The 14,019-nt window shown below is 44.2% G+C and overlaps 1 pseudogene; it reads right to left on the bottom strand.

Moving 5' to 3' along the window:
* Positions 1-13,690, bottom strand: part of LOC142046259 (uncharacterized) — a 52,859-nt pseudogene extending 39,169 nt beyond the window's left edge.
* Positions 13,691-14,019: the final 329 nt, after the last annotated feature.

The raw sequence follows: 14,019 nt of genomic DNA, 5'->3' as shown, positions 1-14,019 counted from the left end.
TTGGGGTCCCTCCAGGGAAGGTTTTAGGGAGACCAGAGGGGGCCAAAACCCTGGAATTTTTGGATGGTGGCAGCGAGATCAAAGCTAAGCTGGTAATTAAGCTTAGAAGGGTTCATGCTAGGCACCTAGATTTTTGGACGCTAAGGTCCAGATTTGGGAAAGAGGCTTATGATAGTCCCTTTCTGTGACTGATCCACAGGGGAGGATTCTGATACAGTTCCCATCTATGTGTCTTTCAGCCTAGATCCTCAGAAGGAGGACATTAATTGGTGTTTCATGCCTGAATGCCTGTGCAGATCTGAAATTGGTGATGCAAACATTTTCCAGACCTTAGCCTTTTAGCTCAAGATGTAATGGATCAAGCTTTTTGCTCTAGAGGTCCCTAGTTCCAGCCTGGGGATGACCAAGACAATGTAATTGTGTATACAAACCCTCCCATCAATATGGCAAAAATATTTCTTAAAATTATTTGAGAACCTGCCCAAGGTTTTGCAGCTGAGAATCAGTACAGATAAATTCACATGGCCATCTGTAGTCATGGAGGTGGGTACTAGGTCCCATAACCCCCATTCCCTTTTTCCCCCCTTTCTTCCATATAACTGCAACAGAACCTATCCACCCAGCAGAGAGTTCCACCTGCACACCTGCCTTTCTCCTTAGCACACCATCTCTACAAAATCATTGGTGCACTTGGCTGCTCACATTTAGGTGGTGAAGCACATGTTAACCTCAGCTTCTTTATAGTCAGCATAGATTTATCCTTTGATCTGAAGCCTCACTTGTAAATCACAGTATACTAGCCGTTTTACATGGACTGAATCCAGCTGCTTTTTTGTGTATACAAAGGCTGAACCAATGCCCAGTGAAGTCAACAGAAGTATTTCTATTGATTTCAATGGGTGTCAAATGAGCTTTTGTCCTATGGCACCTAATAGCTTTCAGTTTACTCACTTTTTCTCATATTCAGAAATTGGCCTTTCTTGTCTAAATATGTTCAATAAACTTCAGCATGAACCAGTACTTAAGAGATAGTTTATCATTAGAAAACTAAAACATCTGTGAAAAACTTATTGAAAAGGTATATTTAGCAATAACAGCCACTTATCTTCATTATAGTGTCTCAATATTTTCTATTATTGCCTTTTCACACATTAAATCACAGTGCTTGGAAGGAAACAATTGTTTCTAATTTCTGCTACATTTCATTTCTTTTTAGGCAGTTTTTCAGTTATAATTCCATTTCCCAGGAAACAAACATTAATCAAGTTTGTGTAATGCCTCTTTCTTTTCCTGCGCAACTCCTAGGACATGGAATCATCAAGATGATAAATCACTTGTTTTTTTGGTCAGACAAGGAGCAGTGTTGTTTTGCAGTTGAACAGTACAGTTAAAATTCCATTTTACATCTAGTTAAGGAGAAATAGTTTATATGTTTTTAATTATTATTACTCTTCAAAGAAAGCTGCTGAGGCAGCACAAGCAAATTCCTTTTCGAAGAGCCTCTGTTACATCTGCTTCTTATTATATCTCTTTTGAAAAAACATATTAGAAGCGTTTAATATACTAGTAAAAAAATTTTTATAGTGAGACATACAGCCATATATTGGTCTTCCTTCATTGTCTGCAGGTGGGGTTTCCATTAAAATCACAAATGCAGTGAGCTGTAATTATTGGGGTTATTCTGTACCCCCAAAACACGAGAGTGCAACAGCATATCTGGTGTACCGCTTCTCAGAGGCTAGGCATTGAAGTTGCTAGCCCTGCTAGGTCCCAGTAATCACTCAGACACATGGCTAAGAGAAAGGATTTTACTAGGGCTAGAAGGAAAGAAGAGAGGTTGCAAATACTGCAGGTGCAGAGGCTTGCACAGTTACAGGTCAAAGGGGTTTATAGTAGATCTTTTTTTGGTCTCTCAGGCAGTCCAATTGACAGTCAGGCCTCTTCAAGGCTAGTGCCGGGGGTTTCCAGGCCCTCTGTACTAGCTCCCTGCCTAACCACTGCTGCTCCCCACAAGTCCCACGTAGGCCTGCACCCAGAGCCATCCCTTGGGTAGGGCAAATCGGGGTGACCACTCCAGGCCCCATGCTTTGGGGGCCCCCATGCTTCGACATCACAGTGTCAGATGGGGTGAGGAAAGAAGCTGTTTGTCATGAGCAGAGCAGGCAGAAGCAGCCAGTGAGCAGGAGGCAGTGTGGTGTGTCCAGCCCTGCCTCTGCCAGGCCAGCTGCACCCACAACTCCCCCACCCTGTGTGTCCACCCCAGTCCAAACATTATTCAAATGTGGAGGCCAGGGAGTGTGGGGGGCAGCCCTAGCCCAGGTTGGGCAGGAGGCAGCATACTGGGTGATTTGTCCAGGCGCCATCACCACCCTAGGGATGGCTCTGCTTGTACCAAGCTATAACATCCAGTGCTCACAGCCTGTTCCACACATGGCTCTGTGTCTGTTCCTGCTTCTGACTTTTCTCCAATCTCTTCTTCCCATGTTTCTCAGTGGCTGCTTCTTTAGCTTCCAAACAGACCCCAGCCACTTCCTGTTCAATGCTCTCTGTAATGCATGGTCTTTTTTTTACTGTGATTCAACATGGACCTGTGGTGAGACAGGAGAATTGTCCCCTCTGAGTAGCACCTTCAGCAAGCTCAGAGACTAGAGGTGGCACTGATAACAAAGAATCCATTGTTGGCTCTAAAGGAGACACATCTGAAGGATCCTCTGGAGTAAGGTTGCTCAGAGATTAATGTTTTCTTAGCAGGTCGATGTGGCTGTGCCAAACTAGTCCATTTGTGATCTGGACCTTGGTCCAGCTCTGTAGCTTTTAGTGAAGCATTGGAAAATTCCAGGTGCAATGGCAATTCCAAACTGGAGCACTTAACTCAAAATGCTCTTCATTAAGACAGAATCATCTGGACATCTGTAGCATTGTTGTCAACTATCAGTTCTTGATATGTTTATGAAAGGTCAAGTTTGGCAAAGACTCCTTCTCCAGCAAGAACAGGGTAGTTGGTTAACAAAAGGCACTGAGTTAGGGTGCTGTCTGAGTGCCCAATTCAAAGTGCATTTATAATCTCCACAGATTCATACATTTCTATTTGGCTTGAGTATGGGTACTATCGGCATAGCCCTTTTCACATGTGTAACAGAATCAAAGATTCCCTGTGCAAGGAGATGCTCTAGCTCTGCATCAATCTTTGAATGTAGGGCAGATGGTATGTTCCTGACCTTCATAGGGATTGGCATGACTGCTGAATCCAGAAGGAATGACACTGGTAGTCCCTTGTAATCTCCCAGTCTTCAGAAAACATTTGAGGGAGTTTGTTGATGATCTTTCTTAATTGCTATTTGTTGAGACCATGGATGCCATGCATGCTGACTCTCAGTGGTGTGAACCACTTCATGCCTACAAGGTTTTCACAATGACCTTTCTTGACAATGAGAGGCAATCTTTCACAGAAAAAGCCGTAGCAAACATTCAGATCAGAGTTTCTGATGAGATCGACACTTTGTCCATTGTAGTCCAAAGGCTCTGTGATGGATGTGGAAATTTGAGAGGACAATGTGGAAAAAACAATAACAATGTGTCCTCATTGTTGACTGAAACACAGTCAACTTCTATTGTCGCTCAGTGCCATTGATGGACACTGTCACAAACATTTTAGAGACTCGAGATTCATTGTCGTGGATGCTCTGAATGGGATGAAGATTCTTGACATCATTGTTGAATGAAGTGTTGAGGTTGTTTGCTTGAGAACGAGAATACTTCTTATGGTTCTTTTGCTTCATACTGTTGACCTTTGATAGCCTAATTCAAGGTAACCTTTCTTCTTGCAGAAACAACACTTGATGTCTTTCAATCTGCAAGCAGAGTGTGGATACTGTCCTCATCAGCCTAAGCAGATGTTCGGACAATTAAACTTGTCCAATGACATTAATGTGATTTGAGTTCCTATTGTTTCATTGAGTTTGTAGAAAGATGATCATCTTTCTGATCCTGATGGACAGCATTCACATTGGTTGCCACAACAGCAATTTCCTTATTTTTGGTGGCCAAAGACTTTTCCTGTGCAATGGAAAATGTTAAATTCAGCTCAGCAAGGAGACAGCATTGAAGTTCTTCATCTTGATCTCCACAGACAAAGCAATTTCACGGCATGTCATTGAGAAAATTATCAGAGTTACAATGTGTGGCGATGTGACACATCTAGGCGGTGAAGCCCTCATGAGCTCATTGATTTCATTTATGAAATTGAAATAGTTGAACACTGACAGATGGCATAGGTTACCCCACTCCTGCCCGGAGGGATTAAAAACAGCCTGGGTGAGGGCTGTGGCTGGGGCAAGCAGCTCCAAGGCTGATTGGGGAAGCAGCCTCAGCTGGGGTCATGCCCCAATCAGGGCCCAGCTGGCCCTTATAAGAGGGCAGTGGGCCAGGAGCACAGAGTCTCTCTCTGCCTGTAGAGAGGGAAGGGCCTGGCTGCTTGGGAGCTTACAGGGTAGCTAGAGTGGAGCAGGGCTGGGGGAAGGCCAGGGGAGCTGGGGAACTCTGGCCTGGAAACCGCGCAGGCTGCAGGCCTTGTTAAAGGCCCAGAAGGGTACTGGGATTGCAGAGGGCAGCCCAGGGATAGGCCAAGGCAGCAGGTCCAACTCCCCCTTGCCAATAATGGGTAGCCTTTACAGACTGCAGTCTACCCCAGTGAGCAGGGGCTAGCTGGTGACTGGCAGTAGCCACTGAGACATGGGGGGGAAGGGGAACCCTCAACCCCCTGAGCGGGGAAACCCAGATTGGGGGTTGCTGCAGTGGGCAGAACCCCATGGTAGAGGGCACCAAGGTCCAGGAGGGACACAGGGGCCAACAGCAAGCAGGACACCGGCCTGAAGAGGGTGCTCCGGAGCTGGAAAAAGAGCTAATTTCCAGGAATCCAGCAGGAGGCACTGCAGAGGTGCGTCTCACACTGTTACAGCCTTCAACAAAGTTATGATTTCATCGTATGCCTTGGTCTGGGGCAAAGCAGGTGCAATGAGTGATTGTATAATGTTGAAGGTCCTGGCCTTGCAGATGATCTAGAGACCAGCCTATTTATGGTTGGAGTTGATATTTGCTTCAAAATAATAAGAATGTTTTTCTGAATAAGAATTCCGTGATTCATGTTGACTTACATCAAAGTTCTTCATATGCACCAATATGACCATTTCAAGTTGCAGGTGCACAACGTTGGTTCAGATTCCAAGATGGCAGCCTTCTAACTAAAATGTCTGCTAGTCATTCTTGAGATTGATTTTCTACTGGGTGTGGTTCCAGAATCTTGCTGCTTGTCTTTAATTTTCAACAGTATCACATCCTTGTCACCAGAAAAATTATTTGTGTAGTGAAGGCCATTACAGTCAGCGGCAAAAATGAACTCTCTTATTTTGGTTTTGTCAGGAACAGGAGAAATACAGACAAACTGCCCACTAGGCAGGAGGAAGCTGAATTGGACTCAGAGTGAATCCTTTCTTTTCTAGACAACAACTCCTGGGTACTAACAGTAGTGCCCCGGTGAGCTCATTCACCAACATAAAGCACAGCGCCCTTTACGCAAACATAACACAGGTCAATCTCAGAGCTTTCTTCAAACTAGGGATTTTTTATAAAAATAGATGATACAGTAAACTGACCAATTCATTGTCATAGAACATTTTCAAGGGATTCTGAAAATAGGTATGAAAAGCAAAATGTCCACATCTTTCCTATAATGATTCATGCTGGAAGTCCATGGTGTATGGAATGCATTTCACCTAGTAGTTACAATAAGGCAATTTACCTAGTAGCTACAATAAGATCTCAGATTTATTCTATAACTTCAATGTCATGACAAATTTATCTTTCTTAACATACCCGTTCCTCAGACAGGTGCCTGCAGTTCCAGTACATAGCAGGACTTATTCCAGATTACACGTCTTACGCTGTTGTAACTCCATTGACGTCAATAGAGCTACTTTTGAATTATACCAGTGTAAGTGAGAGGAGAATAAGGTCTAATATTTTTATGTATTTATTAGCTATTTCATTCTCTTCAAAAGAAAAACGTACAGAACGGGAATATATAGGCCTGGAAATTCTCTTGTAATACTGTCAGCAGACCCTCCCATTCCTAAAACTCTGATCCTACAAAGTCTTACTCACATGCTCAAAGGTACTGAGTTCAGTGAGATTACCGATGAACACAATGTTTCGCATTATCCTTTGCAAGATCTGAACCTTAAACCTGGTCAGAGTGCCGAACTCAGTGGAGAATGCGAGTTGAGCTTTGTATTTTCAGTTTATTCCAAAAGTTGATGTAGAAAAAATGGAGTGATCTTTTCTTCTCCAGATTAATAATTGTACAGTGAGCTAGTCCATTATTTGTGTCATTGACTTCCTTTGTACTGTGCACTTTCATCATTGCCATGTTGTTTACCAATAAATCAAGGAAAGAGCTCATTTTGGTAATATAAGCAGCTTTACAAACTCATTTTGGAATAACAGTTTGCAAAATAAATAAATACATTTTAAAAAAAATTGGATTCCAAGTGCTATTTGTTGGGATTAGTCATGGAATGTTTGGGAGCTTTTTGTAATAATAAAAACTAGAATGACACTCATAGGACAGGGCTTGCAAGGTGATCATGTAAGACAATTTTACACAGGGAAATATTGAAAGAAGTTTGGGGTGGTGGGAAGGAAGACCACAATATGCAATTCTCCTAAGCAATAATAAATTGCCTATATAGAATTAATGATCTCCAGACATTTCTTTTAAAAGACTTGAAAAGAACTAATTAATGGAGCACATTTCAAGCTAAGCAAATTGCAATGATAAATGGCATTACTGGAAGCTATAAATGCAATTTGTAACTGGAGGAAAGGAGCAAAACATCACTCAGAACATTAAGGAACGCAATTAAGCAAAACATTTGGAAGCACTTAATTACATCTGCAGAGGATAGTTAAGTGAGATCTGGTGTCTTGCATTAGTAGCAATATCAAACCTTCAGTAAATTGCTTAAGCATAAAGAAAGTAGACTATTTGCTTGTCAAGATAACATTTGATTTGGCACATAGGCAAAATATTCCTGTATTGATAAATTGTGCAGACCTCTGAAGAAGATAAACAGATTCTTAGTAATTATAAAGTTTAAATCATAGGAAGAAAAGAGGACAAGAAAACACATACATGTTTTGTTTTCTTGTTCAACTAAATGTCGGTAGGAATAATGATCACATGCCTAACCTGAACCAGTAGAAGGAATATGGAGTAGATTATCTCTCAGTTATGGCTTCAACCTGCAAAGTGCTAAGAAATCCAGCCCTAATCCAGCTAAACATTTAAACACATGGGTAATCCACTGACTTCCCAGTCACTTGTAAATACTCTCCTCCTTCCATCAGATTGTCTGCAGGAACTAATCCTGGGCATCCAAGAGGCAGTATAAAACTCATAAACCTTGCTCTATATATGGTCTCACCACCAGAGGGGGACAAAGAGCCACATTATGGCAGTGGGAGTTAACTCTTTTCTGGTTTGGAGGCAGAGTAAACCTAGGAGGATCCAGCCCTTAAGAAGGTATAAACCAGAAGTTACTCTGTTGAAATCAGTGGGTTTGTGCTATGGCAAAACTGGCATGAAAGGAGATCAGGCCCTATGTTTCTGAGAGCGAATGGAGTGATGAATGGTATCTTTCTGTTGCTGGATGGTATCTTTACTAAAGATTGGCCTTTAATGGTAGTTGATCATTATAATTCTTTGTCCTATTTTATCAGTGATGGGGGAGTGAATTTATTAGCACATTGTATCATCTCATAAATTCTCTTTCAATTTATTTTTCTTGTTTAGGGATATTTTCAGTTAGTACACAAGCTTATGTACAAATATGGGTTTTAGTTGGTCTGTTATATGTACAGGTCATGAGGGCCTCCTTCCACAGGAAAACTTGGTGAAGGGGACTAAGAGGGAGGAAAATTCCAGGAAGTTCACCTTGTAACATTTTTCATCCCAGTTGTTCCAATGAGGGGCTGAGATTCCATTCCCCACTCTATAGTGCGTAACACGCTGTTTGGCGAGCCCCAGACCCCACAGGATATTGAGTACATCTTCACAATGGCTTGGTGGGAAGCAAGTTTATTGAGTAGATGCCTAGGCGATCACTTGTCTTTTCACTATGTTTCCAGTTCCTCTGCCTATATTTTCTACCCCTTCTTTTCTCACTACCAAGTTATGACTCTTAAACTACCTGTTAGGAATGGAGTTTAGCTGCTTCTTGATGTGAATGTCATTCTAGGAAGATGTCAACCAGGAAATCCTGCCCATGGTATTCATTGCCAGTAGTTTTTTACAGAGACATTTTGTGACATCTATTACCAGCCTTAAAATTAGAATCCTAATTCTAGTTCTAGTTATGAATATCTCTGACTGATAGTATTGTTAAAAGAGAGAGAGAGAGAATCCCCCCCGCCCTTCAGATTGTAATGATTGTGAAAGGTACTGGTTTGACATGAAACATCCTTTGTGTAACCAGGCTCAGAAGCAACACAAGCGCCTTTGCAGCAGTATGACTCAGCTCCTTTTTGGAGGGACCACATACTAGGAGCAGTACTGAGAAACCAAAGTGTTCAAAACTCATGAGTCACCCCCTCTAACACTCACCCCCCAAAATTCTGCTGAGATTGGCTTTAATATAATAAACTTTTTAATACACATATTCTGCCTACTCAAAAACATTGGTGCCAAATTTTGAATCTCAGATACTATCACTGATTTATAGAAGCCCTTTGCGCACTTTTGATATTAAATATTTTTGAATCATAAGTGGACTCTCAAATAATGGTACTTTGTGAAGTTCCTCCCACACACACCAAAAAGCCAAAGTTCACCTAAAATTGTTTAGTGAATACCATACAAGCAGTTCAGTAGCCAAGCAGTTAATAGCATACTGTCTAATCCTTTTTTCTCAATCTTCAAAGATTTACTTGTTGTTTTAACATCTTCCATTAAGTGTCTAATGATTTTGCTTTTATCTGATATAGTGACCATTTTGAAAATATCATTGTTCCCAATACTGGTCTTAAGATAATCAGCTGATCAACATGGATAAAGCTGGCAATGTATTTTGCTTGCTTAGCATAATATATTAATATTTCTATTATATTTTATTCTTCATGGGAATGGATGTGACCTGTGCTCACATTGCATTTTATATTATGCTGCAATTGTAAATGTATCTTTTGCAGATTGGTAGAGAGGGAAACCTGTAACACACTCACTAGTGGGCTACACCTGCATGGGAGTATCATCCCCCAGCTAGATACATGGCTCATGGGACACTTTTGTACCACTCCAGTCCTCTTACATGGCATAAAGAGGCCAGAGCAGAGGTGAGGCTCTCATCTTTTAATGATATCTAGTCAAACCCACTTTCTGATACACAGTGCTGCCCAGTGGGAGATCCATATTACAATCCTGATGTTTGCAACTCCAGATTTCAGTAGTGCTTGTGAGGTGATGCTTTTAATTCCAAGAATTGGAGGGAGGGAGGCAATGTTGTTATAGTGTCTACCCCTATTGGCCAGACTAGAAGAGAAGCAGGTGTTTGAAGAGGACCTGGTTCCTTACCACTGGCTCAGAAATGTTGACCTAACATAGGCTTAGTACAGGAAATACTGTTGCAGGTGAGTGGTTGCTCTGAGGGAGCAGTTATTGGTTGGAGAGGGATATATTTACAGAAAAGCAGAAGATGGTTACAAAGTTAAACTATCAAACAACCCCATTATCTGGACCTTGAAGTATGTCTATACTCCAATGTAAGATCAGGGTTAGTTGAACTCAAGTTAGAAGACCCTGGGTTTGTTAACCTAGGGTTTGAGCATCTACCCCATTTGTAACCCCAGGTTGGGGATTGTTGAACCCTGAAGCCCCAGTGTCTACACTGCTGTCATGATATAATTCCCCACTCTGAACCTTAGCGTTCAAAAGATGGGGTACTAGCATGAATTACTCTAAGCTTAATTACCAACTTAGAACCTGTAGCGCTGCCACCAACCAGGAATTCCAGTGCCTGGTACACTCTGGTCCCCCCAAAACCTTGCCCGGGGACCCCCAAGACCCAGACCCTCTGGATCTAAACACAAGAAAAGTAAACCCTTTCCCCCACCGTTGCCTTTTCCAGGCTTCCCCTCCCTGGTTACCTGGAAATCACTTGAATCAAATCCTTGAATCTAAAAACAGAAAGGAAAATTCACCTTCCTCCTCTTTTCTCTCCCCTCCAAGACTCTCCCTGAGAGAGAAAGTAATCCTAACACAGAGAGAAATTAACCTTCTTTCCCCTTCCCCTCCTTTCTCCCCACCAATTCCCTGGTGAATCCAGACCCTGTCCCTTGGGTCTCACACCAGAATAAAAAAAAAACAATCAGATTCTTAAATACAGAAAAAGCTTTTAATTAAAGAAAAAAACAGTAAAAAGTTATCTTTGTAAATTTAAGGTGGAATATGTTACAGGGTCTTTCAGCTATAGACACTGGAACACCCCCCAGCCTAAGTATACAAGTACACAATTAAAATCCTTTCAGCAAAATACAGATTTGAACTCCTTCCAACCAAATACACAATTGAACTTCTTATCCCAAATGCACATTTGCAAATAAAGAAAACAACATAAGCCTAACTCGCCTTATCTACCTAGTACTTACTATTTTGAACTTATAAGAGCCTATATCGGAGAGATTGGGGAGAAACTTTGTTGCATGTCTGGTCACTCTCAGAACCCAGAGAGAACAACCACCAAATTCTAACAGCACACACAAAAACTTCCCTCCCTCAAGATTTGAAAGTATCCTGTCCCCTGATTGGTCCTCTGGTCAGGTGACAGCCAGGCTTACTGAACTTCCTAGTGCCATCCCAAACTGTGGGTGCTCTAGCCCTTTGTTTGTGGGGCAGTGTGGGAAAACTTGACTGTCCACCAAACTTGACTGTTCAGGGGAGAAAAAAGTGAGCCTCTGGGATTGTAGGATACTTTTGGCAGAGTCCCAGAGCACAATTGGTCTCCCACAATAGAAAACAAAGTGATGAATGCCCATCAGATACATCAGATACAATTTACAATTATTGTGTATTTTCTTCTGTCTGAGTCATGTAGGACTCTATAGACTTATTTGGAATTATAGAAAAATGACATCAGATCTGTGTTTTATTTCAAGTTGTTTGACACAAGCAGACAGAATCCAGATCAACAATTTGTTTTAATTACCTATTAAGCTAATTATGTAGTATCGATATCCTGTGTTTACTTTCTTGGTTTTAAGGACTTTGAATTGTTTTCATTGAGAAGTTTAGGTAGCCCGAAGTTTCTCTGAAAGTTGTCATAAGTACCAGCTGTCATGAGCATTCATTCTCTTCTCCCATCATTTTAATAGCTACATTTATAGAACTGGGGTTTAGCTCTCTGGTTCGTCAAATTGGTATTATAATTCACAGCCAATCAACAAATTAGTGCTTCCAGATTTACATTTAAAATAATGGGAAACTCTCATAACTATAATGGGATGAAGGTTTTATCTGTTTTAGCAATTATATTTTGTAACGCTGAACTAACAATAATTATTCTCTCAAAAGAGTTCACTTACTTGGGAAAGAATTGCGGATATTAAGTTGCATTCTAGTTAGGGCTAAATCACAGATGAAATGGTCTTGAAAATTCATCCTGTCATCTCCATCCTGATTTTGGTCCATGCTGAAGTTTTGAATGCTGTAATTCTCCTTTGCTTGCCCCACTGTCATATGTTACCTCCACATCCTACTACTCCACTCAGTTCAAAATGCTTCTGTCTAGACAAGTATCATACGGGTAGCTGTGTTAGTCTGGATCTGTAAAAGCAGCAAAGAGTTCTGTGGGACCTTATAGACTAACAGACGTATTGGAGCATGAGCTTTCGTGGGTGAGGACATCCAAAGAAGTGGGTATTCACCCACAAAAGCTCATGCTCCAATACGTCTGTTAGTCTATAAGGTGCCACAAAACTCTTTGCTGCTTTGTCTAGTCCAGGGGTCAGCAATCTTTCCGTCAGCCAGAACCCCAGACCAGCAGCAGGCTGTGCGGGGCCGGTGACCAGGACCCAGAGGGCTGGAGTCAGGGCTGGGGGCTGGGTATGGTGGGGGGGGGGTGTAGGTGGCAGGGCAGAGGGGGAATTAGTATGGGTGGGGGTGCCAGAGTCAGGGCTAGGGTTGTGCGGGGGGGGGGGAAGAAGGAGCGAAGCAGAGGGCTGGGTGTGTATGAGGGAGTACAGGGCTCATGGCAGGGGCCTAGGGGGTGTGCCGGGCTCAGGGCAGAGGGCATGGTGTATGTGTGTGGGGGGTCGGGGGTCAGGGCAGAGGGCTGGGTGACTGCCCCCCTAAGAACTCCCAACCCCACTGCTCCTTATGCCCTGACTACCCCCTCCTGGGACCCCTGCACCCAACTGCCCCTCAGAACCCCACCCCCTATCTAAGCCTCCCTGATACTTGTCCCCAAACTGGACCCTACCCCATACCTGTCCCCTGACTGCCCCAACCCTTATCCACACCCTCGTCCCCAGCCAGACCCCCAGGACTCCCATGCCTATCCAACCACTCCCTGCCCCCTGACAGGACCCCCAGAACTCCTGACTCATCCAACCCCCCTACTCCCTGCCTGCCCCAACCCCTCTCCACACCCCTGCCTCCTGACAGCATCCCCAGAACTCCTGACTCATACACCCTCCAGCTCCTTGTCCCCTGAACACCGCCTCCATAGCCCCCCCCCACCCTAACTGCCCCCCCAGGACCCTCCTTGCTCTTGGTCCCCTGACTGCCCTGACCCCTCTCCACACGCTGCCCCCTCACAATCCCCGGGACTCCCATGTCCCATCCAACCCCCCCTGCTCCCTGACTGCCCCCTTCAGAGACTCCCAGCCCTAACCACCCCCCCATCCAACTCACCCTGCTCCCTGTCCCCTGTCTGCCCTCACCCCTATAGAACCCCCCCAGCCCTGGGCCCCTTACCATGAGGCTCCACACAGAGCTAGATATGCTGCCCCACAGGAGCACGCAGCCCCGACCCCCTAGAGTGTTATGCACGGTGGCAGGGCTCCAGGGGAAGGGCTAAGGTGGGGGAGGGGCCGGCAGCTTGCTGCACTTGGCCCCGCATTCGCGCCTGGGAGCGCGGACCTCGTGGCTTGCCGTGCCGGGAGAGTGGGACCTTTTGCCCACCTCGTGCGCTCAGCTACGAGTCTGCTCCCTGCCCCTGCTTGGGGGAGCAGAGGGCAGAGGAGAGCGGGCCGGGCTGGGCAGGATTTTTAATGGCACGCTGGAGTCCCGGCAGGCTCCAGCGTGCCATTAAAAATTGGCTCGCATGCCATCTTTCGCACGCGTGCGATAGGTTGCCGACTTCTGGTCTAGACAATCTTCCTTTACCACAATTTTGATCATGGTCTTTCCTCCTGATACTTCTTCACTGGCTCCCTCTTACCTCACATGCATAGATGTCTATAATTCTCCCCCTGCCTGCATCTCCATTCTTATACGCTCCTACAGGCTTCCTATTTGCTACTCTTTGTTCATACTTGTCACCTCCCTACTTCCTTTATCTTCTTTATCCACGCATACTTCACTGCCGTCATTGTAATGGAGTTTGCTGAGCCTAATAACTCCTTGGCTAGTGGCACCCATCCTTAAAGCAGTGGTTCTCAAACTTATTTGATCACACCCTCACTTCTTTGTATCTGTAGTAGCTTGACCTCCCTCTAGGCTCCCAGGCAAGAGCGCAAGAGCTGTCACTCTCCCGCTGCCCAGCTCTTGAAGGTAGAGTGGAGAGCGGCAGCTGCTGGCTGTGTGCCCAGCTCTGAAGGCAGTGCCGCTGACAGCAGCAGCACAAGTAAGAGTGGCAATACCATACCATGTGACCCTTATTTCTTCGTTGCTGCTGGCAGTGGGGCTGCCTTCAGAGCTGGGTGCCCAGTCAAAAGCAGCCGTTCTCCAGCTGCCCAGATCTGAATGTG

The sequence above is a fragment of the Chelonoidis abingdonii genome, chromosome 2 (assembly GCF_003597395.2).
Source record: "Chelonoidis abingdonii isolate Lonesome George chromosome 2, CheloAbing_2.0, whole genome shotgun sequence".
Lineage (NCBI taxonomy): Eukaryota > Metazoa > Chordata > Testudines > Testudinidae > Chelonoidis > Chelonoidis abingdonii.
This window is presented reverse-complemented; position numbering and strand designations above follow the sequence as displayed.